Genomic DNA, 18,556 nt, shown 5'->3' on the forward strand with positions numbered 1-18,556 from the left:
CACAAGCGCCATTCACCAGAGACAGTCATGGTATCATTTTGTGCTCTCCCCAAATTCTGACACTAAGAAAGCTGAATTTCTGCATGCACTCACATTAGATGTTTCAGGCTTTTGTGGGCCTAAGAAGTCCAGTGTCATCACTAGGCTGAGGTTCATGGCTCTTCCCAGCTCCAGCCTCAACTTCCACCCATCCTTCTGACACATGGAAAGAAGGCAAAATCTCAGCATGTTTTAGCACAAGTCAAGGCTGTTGCTCAACACGCTGGACAAATGAAGCTGGATGTGGATGAACAGTCCCCTTCAGCAGCAAATAATTTGGCTTTGGCATGATTTAGGCTGCTCTTAGCTTCTCATTGCAGATGGGGCCAGAAAGTTCTTTTGCAGAACCTGGAGTGGCCCAAGCAATTGCCCCCCCCCCCAAAAAAAAAAAACAAAAAACAAACAAACAAAAATACAAACCATGATCATAAATCATCAACCAATCACCCACCAAATTTTATGTTCTTGTAGCTTATAAAAAGCATGACACTGAAGATGTCAAGATGGCGGCCACACACACCCAAGGAGAAAAGACTTAGTCCTAACCTTACTGTTAGTTTTTGCTAGGTATATACATGCAAGTATCCACACTCCAGTGGATGCCCTGGACACCTTAATTAGGTAGACAGGAGTGGGTATCAGGCTCACCATGACTGTAGCCCAAAACACCTTGTGTTCCTGGCAATAGTCATGAATACTTGAGAGAAGATCCCTTTCAAGGATTGTGTCACTATCCCCAAAGCCATGGCTGCCTGGCAGTTCAAGGGCCTCAGAATGACAAGCTGGTGTGATGGAGCCTTCACAAGAAGTCCAGTTTTAGGCATGGGAGAGCTTTACCCAAGCCCAGCATCCCTTTGGGGCCAGTGCTGCCCCAGGGAGATGGGCAGCTCATGCTCCAGGGAGGTGCCTGATGTGCCCCTGGATGCCAAATCCTCCTGCCCCCTGTGCTGCACTGCAGCCTGCATCTCCCCCAGCCTTGGGCAAAACAAACCTGGTTTCTGACTCTCTTGAAGGGATTAAAAGGCAATCCCCATGGCTTCTGCAGGAGCAAATGTTGAAGAACCACTGATTTATTGGGCCAAGCAAGTCTCCAACAGTGCATCACAAAGTTCTCCCTGAATACAGTGGATAAAAATTAGGAATTTACAGCTTCTGTTTTCATTGCTTTTGTTCAGTTCAAGTTTTATTCTTGTGTCCAAAATAGGCAAATAAATGGGCTCTTTTAATTAGCTTCTTCCCTACTAGTAATGTCCCAGTAGCTTTGTCTGTGTGGGTGTGACTCGCAGGGTCTTTCCAGGCTCACTGCTGACCTGGGAAAGGTTCAGCCAGATCACCTGTACACTCCAGACAAGGCAAGGCTATCAGTCTCACTCTGTCCCAGTTTTCCTTTTCTGAGGTAAAATATAGTGTGCAAGTAGATAGTTCCACCTTTCTCTATGTCTGGAAAACAGCTTCATGCTGAAGGAGAAATAGTCTTCCAAGGTAAGACAGTGGACTTGTTTGATATGGACTGTCTTCATTTCTCTGCCATCAATGTCTTATTGTTCTGAGACAAATCCTCTGGTCCCAAAATACAAATACTCCCTCTAAAAATCAGGCTATTAATGTGTGTGTCACATTAAATGGAAAATACCTATTGATACTTTCTAGAGTACTGACAAAATAAATGCCACAGAACAGCTTTATAACTACCTCTAAGCAAATATCTACATCCATCTGTATCATAAGGAGCAGATTCTGGTTTCAAATGAATTTGCATCTTGTAGTTGATTTTTTTTTTTTAAACTGCAGCATGTGTTTGTGAGAGAAGGCTTTATGAATGTCCATAGCACCAGAAAAAGCTCAATCAGAATTACCTTTTACTACACACAGGATATGGTCTTCATCCAGGAGAGACAACTTGAATGATTGGTGGATTTTTATGTCTAATAAAGCATTAACTGTGATCTAAACTTTTCCTGCAGTTAAAGTATTTAGATTGGCTCTTTCCTGTGCGGATTCTCTGATACTCTCTCATCTACCCAGCTGTTTATTTAAGACAGAAATTGCAGGAGCATCCTATCTTTATGATTTCTCCTTCTCAGTCAAATCTGGTTGAAACTGGTCCATAAGTTCAAAAGTTACTATGGGAAGAGCAGTTAGAGATGCAAAAACACACACATGTACATTGACCACATGGGCCTTTTCACCAAAGTTAAAAATAGAAAACCAATGAAATACACAAAAACTACTTAAAAAGAGGAAGGCTTAGGCTTAGGCTGGAGAGAGGCCTTTTTTCCCCTCTCCAGTATTACCCACCAGTGTTTTGCTGTCTGGGCCCAGCACACTGATGGGTGCAGGGTAACCCACCAGCCCTGGCAGTGGTTTCTCTGATGTGAACACCAGGCACTTGTACCACAACCCCATTCCCAAAATGACCAGGACAGGGTGCAACTCCTGTCCCTCCTCTGGGGAGGAAAAGCTGCAAATCCTGCCCTTGTATCCAGGCTGCCACCTCATCCTTTCCACAGACTGTCTGCAGAGATGCCACTGCTGCCTAATTTATATATATTGATATCACAAATAACCATTGAAATGAGACTAAACCAAGACTCGAATCGGAACTTCTGCAAAAGTTTGAATCAAAATCCTCGTGGCAGTGCCCACTGAGAGCCTCCAGCTTTGGGACTCTGGTGATGTGCCTGCAAGGGTTTGCCAGTCTTTCCTCACAGCACCTTCCCCAGCATCCTGGAGGGCACCAAATCCATCTCTCCTAATGAAGATGGTGCACCTCATGTACCTCAGTGAAGCACGGATTACCCAAGCAAAAACCATCAGGTCAAGTTAGCAAACAGCAGATTTTGCAGGAATGTGACCTGCTTGTCTCTGTTTACCCAAATCCTAGGATTTCTCAGCTTTGCAGAGAACTGTTTTCATTCCACCTGCTGCCTGCCACAAAGGTGTAGTTGTGCTGCCAGGTAAAATGGAGACGGCTGCAGAAAAGCACCCAGACTGCATCAACAAGAGGTCTTAAACATGAGGGAAATATCAAAAAAAAAAAAAAAAAAAAAGCAGGACATGTAGCTCAGCCAATGCAAACATGTAAGAAACTCTGCAAGGGCTCAGAAGAGAAACCAGATTGCTGTTGAAATAGCTGGTTAACATTTTGTCTGGAAGCACAGCTTCAATAAAAATAGGTAAGGAAACCAGCTAAGGACCCCCAATGGCAAACATATTTATTGAGAATCCAATAAAAGTCTCAGAACAAATAGCCTGAAGGACCTGTAGACACAGCCTCTGCTGTAATAAAAATGCAATACAAGGCATCAGGGAAATAGTAAGGGAAAAGGGCTGCTCCATGAGAAAACCAAACAAGAATCCCAGAGCATGAGGCCTGGAGACACAGGCTGGGATGTAATAAAATAGCTGCCATTGGGGAAAAAGAAAGAAAAACAAAACGTCTAACAAAGGCACAAAGAAGCCCCAGATATCCCAGCTAGTCTAGAAAATCACCACAAGTTGCCGTAAAAACACATGGGAAAATAGGAAAAGGGTAATGGCTGCAAAGTGATCGACTCCTGCAGGTACCGCAGGGCAGGGCGTGGGTGAAGGTCCACAGGAAGCCATGTCAGCTGCAGTAAACTCTGAGGGTGCCTAGGAGACAAGGCTGTAAAAGGTGACAAAACAGCAGCCTCAGAGGGGCTAAATCTCTGCATGGGAGAAAGATTTACTTTAAATCCAAACCCCATATTGCACAGGTTTTGTTTTATTTATCTTGCTCAGCAAAACTTCTGGATAAGTACAAAAAATGCTAGAGAATTTCCATAAGTGCACAGGAAACATAGTTTTCAGAGACATCTGCTAGCTCAAAGGTTCAGTCTATACCCTCTTATTGTGAATTTTCATGTACCACAAAAGCAGCCAGAAAAATGGGCAATTATCGTCAAAATCATTGTCATGTTAAGTACTGTTAATGAAAATTATATAAAAGAAGGGCTCCTAAGAACAAGCACGATTTTTTAAGGCAGTAAATTGGGAAAAGAGGGTGATTTTTATTTCCTGGCTTCAGTCACACGCTGCAGGTCTCAGGCATTAAAGAGCAGCTGCCACAGAAAGGTGAAGGTCTGGGGCTGTGCCATGACAGCTGCCTGGGGAGCACAGGGGACAGCACAGGGGACAGGGGACAGCACAGGGGACAGGACAGCACCTCTCAGGTGCTGGCAATCCAGCACACCCTGCTGCAGAGGGGCAGGCCTGCACACACACTTTTCTGCACTGCCCCTGGTTCTACCATCAGTGGGCGAGGGCAGCATTTGACAGCTCTGCCTGGGCTCTGCAGGGATGCCCCCAGGACAGCCCAAGGTGCAGAATTCACCTGGTTTTCTCCAGGTAAATGGCAACCTCAGAGGAGCTGTGGCACATATAACAACACAGGTCTGCAGCAGAGATTTGTGTGTGTCTTCAAAAATTTATTCAATCCACATTTAGGGGTTTTGCTTCTTTAAAAAGAAGAAAAAATATACATATACACACACACACACATATATATGTATACACATATATACGTGCTTCTTCTGAAACAGCTGCAGAATTAATTGCTTAGATATGTGCTGGAAATTGGCAGTAACAAAATGGTTTTTTACAAGCCTCTGAATTAAGACACCTAAAGCTGATAGTGCTTTGGATCCACTTGTCAAGTTTACTTTTCATTGCTGACAAAGAATTACGTGCTTTTTCAACAACACTTCTTCCACCTGCTTGTCAGCTCTGCCCCTTGCACCAATCACTTTAAACCACCCACACTTTTGAAATTGTCCTTCCTGAGCTGGGCTGCACAGTCCTAGGGTTTCCTGGGCACAGGGTTCAATGGTAGAGGATGTGGGATGTGGGATTTATGAATGAATCCCCAGCCAAGCTGCTCCTCACAGCTTTGACCTCTCCAGTTCCCATCAATACTTTGGGGTAGAATCTGCCCTTATTCTGTAATTTACAGTGTTGCTCCCTTTCAAGGACCTTCAAGTCACAGACACCTCTTCCAGCCCAGCTGAGGTGGATTTATCCATGGCATCCATGCAGCTTCCATCTGCTGCTATGCCAGGAGGTGCTGTCTGCAGTTCCCCAAGCCACACGTGCAGGGGTGCTCTCATCACGTGCAGGTCTGGATGGAAGAAAGCCCAACAAGGCCAGTTACAGCAGAAAGGTTAAGCTCAGAAAGGTTAAGCTGTTCTGTCTGTGGTCCAAAAGAGCGGTGAGCTGAGCTCATTCCACCAAGTCTCTTGCTAATCTGGTGCTCTCATGGGTGTGAAATATTATCAGCTGCTAGAGTTATTAACCAGTGTTAACCAGGTAGTGTGTGCACTGAGCTATGTTTAAGGTTAACTGTGCCATTAAGGGCTTACAAACTCAATTAGAGATTTTAGTGCTCAACAGCTAATGGTTAATTTCTGCAGATGTCCTGTTTCCAATTACTATTCATATATAATGTAAGCAGCATGGCATCACACTTCAACTCAGACAGACCCATTTTTTTTAATATATATTTTAGACCAGCAGAAGGTTTCACTTAATTGTGTAATACTAATATTTAGTATTCCTGGAGTGTCTTTGAAACCCCTTTTAAATCCCAATTATTTTCACCTTTCTTTTTCTATTATTATCACTGTTCCCCACGTCACTTCTGCTCATCTGACCTCATAGAGATGTTCTCTGCATTGTGCCATGACCCTGCTGCCCAACAGGAAAAAGGACTGCTGCAAAGTGCTCCTTCTGCTTCCCAGAGTTACAGGGAGGGACTCAGAGGTTTTCTTTTTTATCTCTCATTGGAGATGATGTGGGAAGCTCACAGCCCCCAAAGTGTATGGAGGAGATCAAATGCAGATTTAAAAGCCTACATCTGATCCTGCTGAGTTTGGAAATTTTTAAGCAGCAAAAACCCTCTTGTAAGACCAACTCTGATAAGAGAGAGTTTGACTAAATCTGCAGAGGGAGTTAAGTGGAAAGTTCTGAGTCCTGGAGTTACACCCAGGTGTAAGGAAACTTGCTGCTGTCAGTAAAGAACAAGAGTGAATAAATCAGCTCTCAACTAATGAGCCAAATAAATTCATAACTGGAATCACCCATTGGGAAAAATCAATTACTTTCCATACAGGCAATTGTGATATTCCTCCTGAGAAGGACATGAACACATACCTAGCTCTGCACATATGAGTAAATCTATGCTTATCATTAAATCTGAGTTAAGAACACAATTAAATTGAAATTAAATATGAAATGCCTTGGGAACTACTCATGAGCTTGAAATTCAGTCATTTAACTGCAATGTTGAACTGGGGCCTCTGGGAGAAAAGGACCCCAGGGAGATGCACACCACACTAGGCTTGCAAAACCCTGTGAGATGGTTTCACAAGCCCTTCCAGCCTTCTAAAGACTGTGCTGTTATTAAAGAGGCATGTCCCACCTCCTCTCCCTGCCATGCTTCCCCAGTACACCAACCAACCACATTGTTTGGCCAACTGCATCAGCAAACTGATCCAGACAAAAAACAGTCCTCCAAAAAGCCCAATAATTTTCAGATGGGTGTGTTCTTTGACTCATCTGACTGCAGGTGCTGTCCCACAAAATGGAGGGGTGGGAGGGCAGGGTGATCCCACCTCTTGTGGTGGCTGCAGAGCCATCAGCTGGTCACTGGTCAGGAAATTCGTGCTCTGAGGGTCTGTTACAAAGTTCACATCTTAAGAAAGCATTTGCAGTCACTTCTGGCCAGTTTCATTGTGTGTGAAATCATGGCTGTTTGAGTCATTCTTTCAGGTACAAGAGCTTTTTGGATGGTATCAAAGGAGATGTTGTTCTGTGACATTTGTAGAGGTGCAGTGTCAGTGCCTGTTAAGGATATTCAGGTTAATGGTAGTCTACAGAAAAGGTGTGAGCTACCCAATGGATGGAAGAAAGCCCAACAAGACCAGTTACAGCAGAAAGGTTAAGCTCAGATAGAGATCTGCTTTTTTCTGTGAGAAACACCAACAGGAGTAATTAACACCAGTGATGCAAGTGTGCTCAGCCATTTTAAATTGGGAAAGACTTGAGCAAGAGATTAACAGAAGGGAGATACAACTTCAGCTATTAATTACAAAAGAGGCAATGCTAAGTTCATATAATGGGTTATTAAAAATTATTGTGGATAGGAATAACAGATGGTTGGGACTTAGAATTTTTCCAGATGTCTCTGAAGTCTTGGGGTGAGATCCATCCTTCTCTGGTGTGCAGGGAATTTACACTGTGCATAAAGCTACTTTGGGCAGGGGTCTCCACTCTGGTGGTTGTTCAGAAGCTGTGGGAGGAACTCCAGCAAGATGTTAGACCCATCTAATGCTCAGTGCTTCTTGCTCCACGTCTCCCACAGAAATACAGACTATTGAGCACCTCTAAATGCTCCCCAGCAAGTCCCCACAGGGGAGAGACTCACCCACACAAGCCTGTAAATGGAAGGCAAGAGAGAGGAGGAATAAGGCATGCATGACAGATATTAATCACATTCCTCAAAGCATCACTGGATGAGGTTCACATCCAAAACCAAAGGATTCATCTATTAAAAGACAATGTGTGGCTTTTGTGAAATGAAAGAAAGTTTTTCTTTCATTTAAATTAGTGGAAAAGAAAAGAACAGACAACCTCGCTTAAGGAGTGATTTCCACTTAGCACTTTCACCTTGAAGATATTTATTTATATCAGGCATTTACTTTACAATGGCAGAGGCACCTCTAACCAAGACCAGGCCATCAGAGCAGAGACTAACTCCCTACAAAGAGACAAAATTAGGAGAAATTGAAAGGGCTTCTCAGACCTCACAGGATTTTTCCTTGGTTTTTCTTTTTTCTCTCAGTAGAAACTCAGAAAAGCACTGGAGTGAATGGCAAAGTGTCTCACAAATATCTTGAATAATTTGGCAACCGCAGTGTTCCACATCTAATTTCATTACAGCACATTGAACGTTTTGGGGGTTTTTACAATGGTTTTTGCACCTTTAACAACATGTTGATTATTGCATTTTGAAATAGCTCACTTCTTTAAGAATAACTTAAGTGAAAATTTCATTTAGAGTTGCAACACCTGGAGAAAATCAACATCATGTGACTTGTAGGCACTTCTAAACAGGAAATACTCCATTTATTTTTTTAGCTGTGTTTGTGTAATAAAGTCTAGCATCCAAGTGTGAGCAACACATTTTCTCGTTTTATTAAACAGCATGAAAGGATTTATTACTTCTCCACTGAATGCACTTCTGGCACCAAATGGAGCTGGACAATAATTGTCAGGCACTGAGTTTAACATTACGAGAAAACACCTTTGGTGGAGTTCAGAGTTTATTGTATAATGAAAAATACACCTAGATGGTGAGGTTTCCTTTGAGAATTTGTTTGGTGAGTATAATCTCAGGTACTGCTGCTAATAAATTGGATTCTTTGAAACAGAAATTAAAGTACTGAAATAATATCTAAGACAGTTATTTTTCTTTTCCTCCTCCAGCTATGCAAAGTTCCCTGAGAAGAAAAATAAAAACAGAGGGGATGGAGAACATTTATTTTACAACTCAGCAGGTTAGGGCGGTGAGGTGCTCTCAAGAGCCATGTACCACATTTGGAATTTTCCCCCCTTTCTCCTCTGATCTTTCTTGAATGCTCTGGCTGCTCATCCTCCTGTGAAAGGGAAAAAAAAAAAAAAAAAAGCCCTTCCAGAGAAGGACTTGAAGGACTTTCCTCTCTCTCTTTGTTTTATTCCCTGTATTGCAAGGGAAAGTTGCCCCAGCCAGGGTAGGAACCTTGAACACGGGCTTGGCTGGAAAGTCAATGAGTGTTGTGCAGGTGTGCAGCATTCTCGTACCCTCAGGAGTTCCCCAGGAATGGAGACAGATGACAGAGGCAATGGTAAAAAAGATGTGGCAAAAATGGAAGTCCTGCACTTCAGAGGATGAGCAGCAGGGACTGATCTGCAGCACCCTGCTCTGGGTTCCCAGCATTGTGAACAGGCAAAGGTGCCTATGCAAAGTGCCTGGAAAATGTGGCAGTTTTATGCTCTCTTTGCTCAGTCACAAATGACTGCTCAAAGTTGAAATAACAAAAAGGCCCTGTGTATCTCTAGGGTCCAGGGCTGACAAATTCTCCCCCGTGTCTCTGTGGAGCATTGCAACACTCAACATTTGATTTGTTTTCCACTGAGACTGGCAGCGCATGTGTTAGAGGTTTCAGGTTAACTACAGGAATGGGAATAAGCTTTACCCAATCCCCACATTAGGGGCTCTAACTAATGAAAAGCTCTCCCATTTACTGCCTTCCTCGGTGCAGAACAGCAGGCTGCAGGCACCCCGGCACGGCCCGCTGGGGAGTGCGAGAAGGTGGGGAGGGGAGCAGGGGTGGGACCGGCCCCCTCCGGCAGGGAAGCACTGAAACCACCTTTATGGCCGGAGTCTCTCACACCCCCTTGGAGTGACCCGTAAATTGGAAACTTTGTCCAGTTCTGCACAGCGGTGCGGCTGTCGCGGTCCCAGCATTCCGGGGCTGCCCGGCTGCTCCCGAGATGCGGGCGGGCGCCAGGAGAGGGCAGCGGTGCCCGGCCCTCAGCGGGGCCCGCCCGGAGCTCAGCGGTGCCCAGAGCTCAGCGGTGCCCGGAGCTCAGCGGTGCCCGGCCCTCAGCGGGGCCCGCCCGGAGCTCAGCGGTGCCCAGAGCTCAGCGGTGCCCGGCGCTCAGCGGTGCCCGGCCCTCAGCGGGGCCCGCCCGGAGCTCAGCGGTGCCCAGAGCTCAGCGGTGCCCGGAGCTCAGCGGTGCCCGGCCCTCAGCGGGGCCCGCCCGGAGCTCAGCGGTGCCCAGAGCTCAGCGGTGCCCAGAGCTCAGCGGTGCCGGGCGCTCAGCGGTGCCCGGAGCTCAGCGGGGCCCGCCCGGAGCTCAGCGGTGCCCAGAGCTCAGCGGTGCCCGGCCCTCAGCGGGGCCCGCCCGGAGCTCAGCGGTGCCCAGAGCTCAGCGGTGCCTGGAGCTCAGCGGTGCCCGGCCCTCAGCGGTGCCTGGAGCTCAGCGGTGCCCGGCCCTCAGCGGGGCCCGCCCGGAGCTCAGCGGTGCCCGGAGCTCAGCGGTGCCCGGCGCTCAGCGGTGCCCGCCCGGAGCTCAGCCCTGCCCGGCGCTCAGCGGTGCCCAGAGCTCAGCTGTGCCCGCCCACCTCTCAGCGGGGCCCGCCCGGCTCTCAGCGGGGCCCAGAGCTCAGCCCTGCCCGGCTCTCAGCCCTGCCCAGCGCTCAGCGGTGCCCGGCTCTCAGCGGTGCCCGGAGCTCAGTCCTGCCCGGCGCTCAGCGGTGCCCGCCCGGCGCTCAGCGGTGCCCGGCGCTCAGCGGTGCCAGAGCTCAGCGGTGCCCAGCGCTCAGCGGTGCCCGGCGCTCAGCGGTGCCAGAGCTCAGCGGTGCCCAGCGCTCAGCGGTGCCCGGCGCTCAGCGGTGCCCGGAGCTCAGCCCTGCCCGGCGCTCAGCGGTGCCCAGAGCTCAGCGTGCCCGGAGCTCAGCGGGGCCCGCCCTGAGCTCAGCGGTGCCCGGCGCTCAGCCCTGCCCGGCGCTCAGCGGTGCCCGGCTGTCAGCCCTGCCCGGAGCTCAGCGGTGCCCAGCGCTCAGCGGTGCCCGGAGCTCAGCGGTGCCCGGAGCTCAGCGCTGCCCGGCGCGGACCGCAGGCGGCTCCGCCGAGCCCCGAGCCTCGGAGGGCAGTGCAGGACATTTTCTGTATCAACATCGCCACTCGGATGTGCTGCTCTGCTGCGGTTCACACTGCCCGTGCCCGTCAGACGGCACAGGGGCCACCGGACACACAGGCATTCCTCTGCAATTCCCGACTGCAGGGCAAGCCATTGCTTATGGGAGGCAGGTTTTAAGGCCAGAAAGGACTTTTATGGTGAGGCACATAATTTTTAGTAGAGCCTGTTGCAATAGGACAATGAGTAATGGCTTCAAACCAAAAGAAGGTAGATTTAGACTAGTTATAAAGAAAAAGTATTTTCAATGAGTGTGGTGAAACACTGGCACAGGTTGCCCAGAGAGGTGGGTGGATGCCCTATTCCTGGAAACAGTCAAGGCTAAATTGGACTAGACTCTGAGCAACCTGATCTAGTTGAAGTTGTCCCTGCTCATTGCAGAGAGTTGGGACTAAATGACCTTTAAAGGTCACTTCCAATCCAAATTATTCTAAATCACTCTTACTTGGTTGCTTTCAGTTGCTCCTGAGTTTAAATGATCCTTTTGATTTGTGTGTACTGCAGATCTCATTGGCAATGCATGAGAACCACAGGTGAAGCAAACTGGCAACAAAAGAAAAACTTGTCTACTGGTCTATTGTTCTCCCAGAAGGAATATAGTAAATCATAACCAGTAAATACATTTAAAAGTAAGATAAATCTTGAAAACTGATTGGGCTTTTATGGGACATTAATGTCTGGATGCAGAAAACAGTTATGCATATAATTCATGTTACTACCCTGATAATCCCATCGTGGCAGATTAGCTGTAGGTATTTGCATTTTTATAGAAAGCCACAAGAAGAAACCACAACAAAGTCTTTCAGCTCTACCTGAGTTAGGCAAGTTGCAGGATTTTTCGTCCTTATGAACATGTGGATAAGTGACATTTTGAGGGAAATTATTATAATTAATAGCTATTCTAGGATCGAGACCTGGTTATAAATAACAAGGTCATTGCTAAAATGGGGATACTTTCCAACCAGTTTTAAAGTTTGTCTAGCAAAAATAGGTCAGGCCATACTAAATGGTGTTTAAGGCAATTATAAAATCAGTTTGGAGGAATTGATTTAGATCTTGTATGAGATGTATCATGAAATTTTACAACTTCAGGGAGCTCAGATCACATTTATATGGTTCTACTCTGAACATGAAACTTTGGTTTCAAAAAGCAGAATAATAAGTGAACCTCAGAAATCAAATGCAAGAAAGAGGTGGTGAGAAAATGTCCTGAAAACAGTATTTTTCTTATGGGACAGGTATGTATGGCATGACTGAATGGCAAACTTCCGAGGCAGATCTTAGGGGCACGTTAATTGCCTTCATAATCCTGACTCCTCACAGATCATAGATGTCTCCTTGGCAATCAGGCCCTGGAGTCACTGATAAAGGCTTCATTTGGCTGGGAAATGACTCCTGAGTACTGCAGTTGCACGGACAAAGGTACATACTGTATGAAGGCCTGTTCCTATGGAAAAGTGCTGCTGGGATTCCAGCCATTGCTTATATTTGTACTTGGTCTGTTTTTCCATGAAGTCTCTCCAGCGTGATACTGATGATAACTCTTGCCTGACTAGACAGCTCCGTGCCTGGACACTGTTCCCAGAGACAGAAAAACCCAGCCTGATAACTCATATTGGTGAGACTGAAGTGTGATGGGAGTAAAAATAATAAGTATTTTTAAGTATGTGTCTACTTCCAAGGTTCTACACAGAAATCTAGACTGGCATTCCTATAATAACATTTTTACAGAATCGACATTGCTCCTGTCTGATGATTTCAGTGAAGCAGCTGAGCATGTGTTTGGATGAGAATGACAGCAGGAATGGAGGGAGAGAGAAAACATGATCAGATGTGGTTATTCTTCCTAGGTGGGCCTGGACCCTCGAGATATTTGGGATGAGGAGGTGATCCTTAGAAACTGGGCATTTATATTAGGGTTAGCCAGAAAAGTGTTACTTCTCAAGAGGGAATTGGAAAGACTTATCTGGTACCGGTAAAATATATAACAATACATATATAAATGCAAAGCCAGCCTCTCCAGCATCATCCCCATGGAGTGCATACACATGTCAATAATTTCATCATGCCAACGCCTGGTACTTGTGCAGGAAGAGGTTAATCCCGCCTCAGCCTTTACAAAGTAAAAGCTCTTGTTATTTTTGTTTTGGTTTGGTTTGTTTTTTTTTTTTTAAACCGTATGAAGAAAGAGGCAGGCTTTAAATATTTGTGTAGGCTGCTTGGCAACAGATTGCATGCGATCTTTACAAAAACAATGAGCTCCCATAGAATTTACATTGTTGGAGCCGGGCGCTAATGGCTCCTGAGCAGTGCTCAGTGGCTGTTCTGTGGGAAGAAGCAGGGAGAGAGGTGTTAAATTGTGCATTGTGTGCTACTGCTCCAGCTTCCCGAGAAAGAGGGCTGGCAGCAGCTGAGGACCAGGGCAGGAATAAAGCTGGGGCTTTTACAGCACATAAGATGCATGAGGTGAGAGCTGACTGCAGTGGCTGTAGCTGGGCACTCAGGGCTGCTGTTGTGGGGTTAGGTCTGCACACACGACACGGTGCTCCCAGACAGAACCTGTGGCTGCAGCCCTGTCTCCTTTGGCTCAGGAAACAGCAGCATTCCCAATATTCTTCCTTCAGAAATGACATCTACTTGTCTGCAGCAACGACACTATTAAGCAGATTGCAATCCTTTCCCTATCAGCTGGGAACTGATTTAAAACTGATATATCATCTGTTCAGCTGTTAGGGAAAGGCAGAGCATCCCTGTGCCAGCAGCTGTTCAAAAATAATTGAAATCAGCTCAGAAATTATGAGATGTCTCAGAGCAATAAGCACTACTTTGCTTGTTTGTTTGTTTGTTTGATTGTCCCTTTCACCTCTAGGATACAACTGCAGCATGTTTTCTTAGGTTTCATTAATATTGTTGGAGCAAAACCGTACTTCATCGCTCCCCGAAATTTTCTTACTGACAGGGAAAGGGACTTTTAAGCAAATATCCTTTGCAACAGCAATGAGAAGAAATCTGAGAATTTCTGGTACTGAGTTTGTAACCCTTTCCATAATCTGGAGTGATTACACCATTTCCCTGCGCTGACAGCCTTAGGTTAAGAACTTTGGAACCATTCCTAGTGATCACAGAAGGGTTAAGCACATGCAGCACCAGCTGAGATACTCAAAAAGAAGACATAAAAGAGAGCTGAACAAGGGTATATCTGATACCCTACCTTAAAACATGCACAAATAAAAACTCTGATCACTGCTGCTTCATTTTTACTAGCCAAAATACAGGTGTTGCTTTCTGTTTATACAGGCAATAATGAAACCACATAGCTTTCCTGAAACTACCTCCACATGAAGAAACATGAATATAGCAGTTCACAAGAGCTGGGAGAAAAAAGGCATAGTAAACCAAGAGCATAAATATAAATAATAAAAAAATAAAATAAAAAAATTCATACATAATATGAATTCAGAGAAAGTAAGAGACTTACATATGATCATGTATGCCCTAAGCCACAGCCATAGCCAAACTAATATCCAGACTTATCAAATTCAGATGCTCTCAATTGAGTGAATGATGCTGATAATGTTTTGTAGGTGTGTCAATATTTGTGCTTTAATTCTCAGAACACATCTGAATGGGGAAGATGAGCTCTTGACAAGTATCACCTGGTAACAGGGCACCCACTGACTCTCTGATCCTCTCTTTGCAGATACCATGTCAAGGTTAGGAGTCTTTATGAAGTTATAGAAGAGGAGCAGGGGGTAGTAGCTTCTTGTGCACAGATGTGTATGACTCGCAGAAACAGTGCTGAGTAAACCAGACATTCACATGCTCATGTTCCACCAACAACACTCTTCTGTTTACCCCCATATTTATTAATTCCATACACCTGTATTTACAGGTACATACATGATAATTTTATACACACCTTTGGCAGAGAGGCCATTCAGGTTAGGTACACACACAGGCATAAACTGTGCTGTAACAACCATCCAGCAACATCCAGTACTTTCAAATGTTGTGGCATTGACTATAAATTCAGGATAACCTCACAAAAATGGGCTGTGTGATTTAGTGACTGTCTTGCTGAATTGATAGAAGAGGATTAAATTATGACTATCAAACCATTCACCTTTGTCAGTGGATCTAATCGCAATCCGTGTGATAGCGACCAAAAAATGCGTCTGACGGCAGCTTTGTAGCTTTGTGAATGATTGAATTAGTTCCCACTGGCTGAGCACTAACTGCAAACTGTTATCACTTCACAGCTGCTGTTATGACTTTTGCTTTGCTCAATGGCTTCTTTTTCCTAGGCAGAAACCTGTAAGGAATGGAATTAAAGTACTTTGACCTAGTCTGTGCAAGAGCTGGAAAAACGAAAAGAAAAGCAATACTCTTTTAAGATAAACCTCACAAAAATAAAGGCAAAGGACCATTAGGCAGATCCTCTGATACAGCTTTTATTTTACAAGTCATTATACTTCACACAATTAACCCACTTTTGAATAAACTGTACTCTTAGTATGGCACATCTTCTAGAAAGGCACGCTCTCTCCCTGAAGAAATTAAGAGTTGGCAAATCGTCATTTCTCTGGATGACTGACTCACTATTAAAATCTCCTCATTTGGATTCATCTTGGCTTCAGCTTCTGGCCATTGGTTTTTGTCTTTCTTGTCCCCAGTGCATTTTAAAGCCCCTTAAGGCCTGGTGTTTTCTTCTTAGGAAGAAAATTAACTGTGTATGTGAAGAGCCCTGAACAGTTTGCCTCTACATCAAACACTTCAGGGATGTTTCTCGCCAATGATCATAGGAAAGAGCTCCTGGACATATACATATTTTAAAATCAGTTGTGCAATAAAATGCAACAAGTTTTGTGAGTTTTTTTACCACTGGTAATAAACCACTGCATACAAAAGGCAGAGCTCTCCAGTGTGGTCACAATTTTACCTTATCCTGGAGTCTCAAAATGCTCCCATAATAGTTCCATACTAGTTCTTCTTATTTTGGATAAATGGGATAAGCCACTGACTTGTATAAAAACACGAGAAAGAAAATCTTTGATTTTCGAGTTTTGCACCTTTTGGCAGTCTTACTAGAACTTAAAATTGGGAATTTTATCAGATTTTTATCTCAGCAGTTCTGCAGTACTGGAGATAAATATTGCTGTAGGGACTTCCATTCAAACCCATCACTTGCAACTGTGTTGGTTTTGAGAGGTAGGAGATGGCACCAAATGCCTTTTAAGGGCTCTTCAAAGGGGAGAATTAAAGGGTATTTTCAATCTCCAAAATTTCTACTCAAATTAGAACTGCTGAATTTTGTACTGTGGTATCTATGATCATCTGCCTCTTCAAGTCAAGGGAGCTGCAACATAAATAGATGTATTCCTAAGCCTCTCTCAGAAGCAAAGTACAAACATTTCCATCAAAGCTGACTTAAGTGAGGATGCCTCATACTTTTGCCTTCCTTGTTAACTGTTGTTCATTTTTTGCAAAGTTACTATAAGAGGGAAAACAATGCATAAATACATACAAATCCATCCCTTTTTATCCCCCCAACCCAGCTCTGTGATACAAAAGGGACTGAGTGATGCAGAGGGAGGTTGGACATGGGGAAAGGCAACATTAATAAAACCCCTGTACTGAACCACAGGCAAGTCATCATTTCAGCCTGCATTTCTATGCTCATGCACACACCAACACCTACAAACTGAGCACAGAAAGTCCTTTTTGGTACTCCATACCCACAAGATATTGCTGGTTTTTTCTCTCCAGATTCTAGATTTTTCTGTTTAAAGGATGGGTTTGAAATCCAGAGCTTGATTTGGAAGATGCATTTTGGAAAAGAGGACAAGAATAGATGAGGAGGAACCAGGCAGCCACCTCTCACTGGACACACTTCCTGGCTGGGTGCTGCTCTCCAAACCAACCCTGCTGACCACAGCAAAGCAAGGACATCAAAACCTGCTTAAGTAAAGGCTCCACTGTGTGATCTCTAACATAACTTGTAAGGTGATTAGTCTTTAAGGGCATTTTGGTTAGAGGGTGACAAACCCTGACAGATGCTTGCGGTTTTAACTGTGCTCAGGTGAAACACCACCAAGCACGACTTCTAAACTGCCTCTATAGGCACCACAAGGACATTCCTAGCACTTCTCAAGGTCACACTTTGAAACATGATAAAGAGAAACTTTCTAAATCATCAACTTCCTTCTGCTAAAGAATGACTGATGAGTTTTAATTCTCCTTATTTTCAGAGGCTTCTGGCAGAACTGCGACATTAAATATTCAGTGAAATATAAGTAAGGTTTGAAAATGCCTGCTCTGAAAGAGCTTGGAATCATTAGTGAATGCATCTCATACTGCAAAAGCCTCTGTCTGGCAGGTTATGCATCGGAATCATCCATTTCTTACCTCAAAAAATTATCAGTTTATTTATCAGCTACAGGGTACAGCCCCTCCACTTGAAGCATTTATATATTTCTGTTACTTTCCAAGCTAATAATGTTTGGGAAGGTCAGAGAAGGAAGCTCTTCTCACGTTTCTTTCACAATCAAGCTGACTTTACATTGGATGTAAAATTGAAACCCCTTCTTCAAACAGAAACAAACAAATAGGGAAAGGTTGAATTGCTTCAGAAGGGTGCTGCATTGACAGGCAGTTTAGCTGAATGTTGCATTTGAAGACTATTTGACATCTCCAGTGCTGTGAAAGAGGTCAGGCAGTTCAAAAGAAGCCTTCTTGCTTGCTGGCTTCTAAGAAACCAATTCATTTTGTTACTATGGTGAAGTACAGAGAATAGATCACACATAATTCATTCCTCCACAAACATTTTATTGCAAAAATATACTGGTTGTTTTCTGTAATATCAAATATTATTTCAGGGCTTGTAGATTTTGTTTCAGACAGGTTATGCCAGGCAATTACAGAAAATTGTAATATACAAGAGATTTGAAATCTGCAGATGGAAAGCTGTGTATAAAAGTCAGCAATGTTAGCATTGTTTATACAGCAACTGCAGTGCCTGAACGCTAATAATTACCTGATGCCATGCTTCCAATCCTAATATTGATGGGGTAAAAAACAGACCAGGCAATCTCCATTTTCACTTGAAGCATTCATTTTTAGTTGGTGTTGGAGAAGGCTGATTTATAATTTACCCCGTATTAAATATTTGTAGTTATGTCCAGAAATAGTCTTTGCCAGAAAGTACTATTGCAGAGGCCTTGACTTGAACATCTGGGATCTAAAATGAATGTACCACAAGTGTATCTAACCAAGGTAATTCAGGCAGAAGAAGGTAACCAGGCCAGCCAGGGTGACCTGCAGCTGAACATTGTGCAGGGATGGTGCCAGCCCTGAGCAGCATCCACCTGGATTGCACAACTTCCTGCACAACTTCACCAGCTCACACTGCTCTGCAGGACCCTTCTGCCACCACCCCATCTGCAGAGACATCCACACACCAAGCCCCTGCTTGCTGTCCCTCTCTCCTTCCGTGCAGGAAGCGCTGACACAGAATTGGGCCCTGCATTTCCCGGGTTATTGTTTAAGGCACTGCTTGCACCAGGCTGGCCTCTCTACCTTTGCATGGAGACCAGACAGAATGAAACCATGAAACTCATGTTAGGGGAGCGGATTCTGAAGAGATGGAAACTTCTAGGAGATGCTCAGATGCTCTCAAGGTGAAAGCTTTGCTTCTTTGGTCTTTTTCCTGGCCTTTAGGGTGGTACACATCCTCTAGAGCTGGAAAAATGATCCCTTTACT

Source organism: Agelaius tricolor, unplaced genomic scaffold (assembly GCF_023055355.1).
Source record: "Agelaius tricolor isolate 1412-34295 unplaced genomic scaffold, bAgeTri1.0.p SCAF_5, whole genome shotgun sequence".
Lineage (NCBI taxonomy): Eukaryota > Metazoa > Chordata > Aves > Passeriformes > Icteridae > Agelaius > Agelaius tricolor.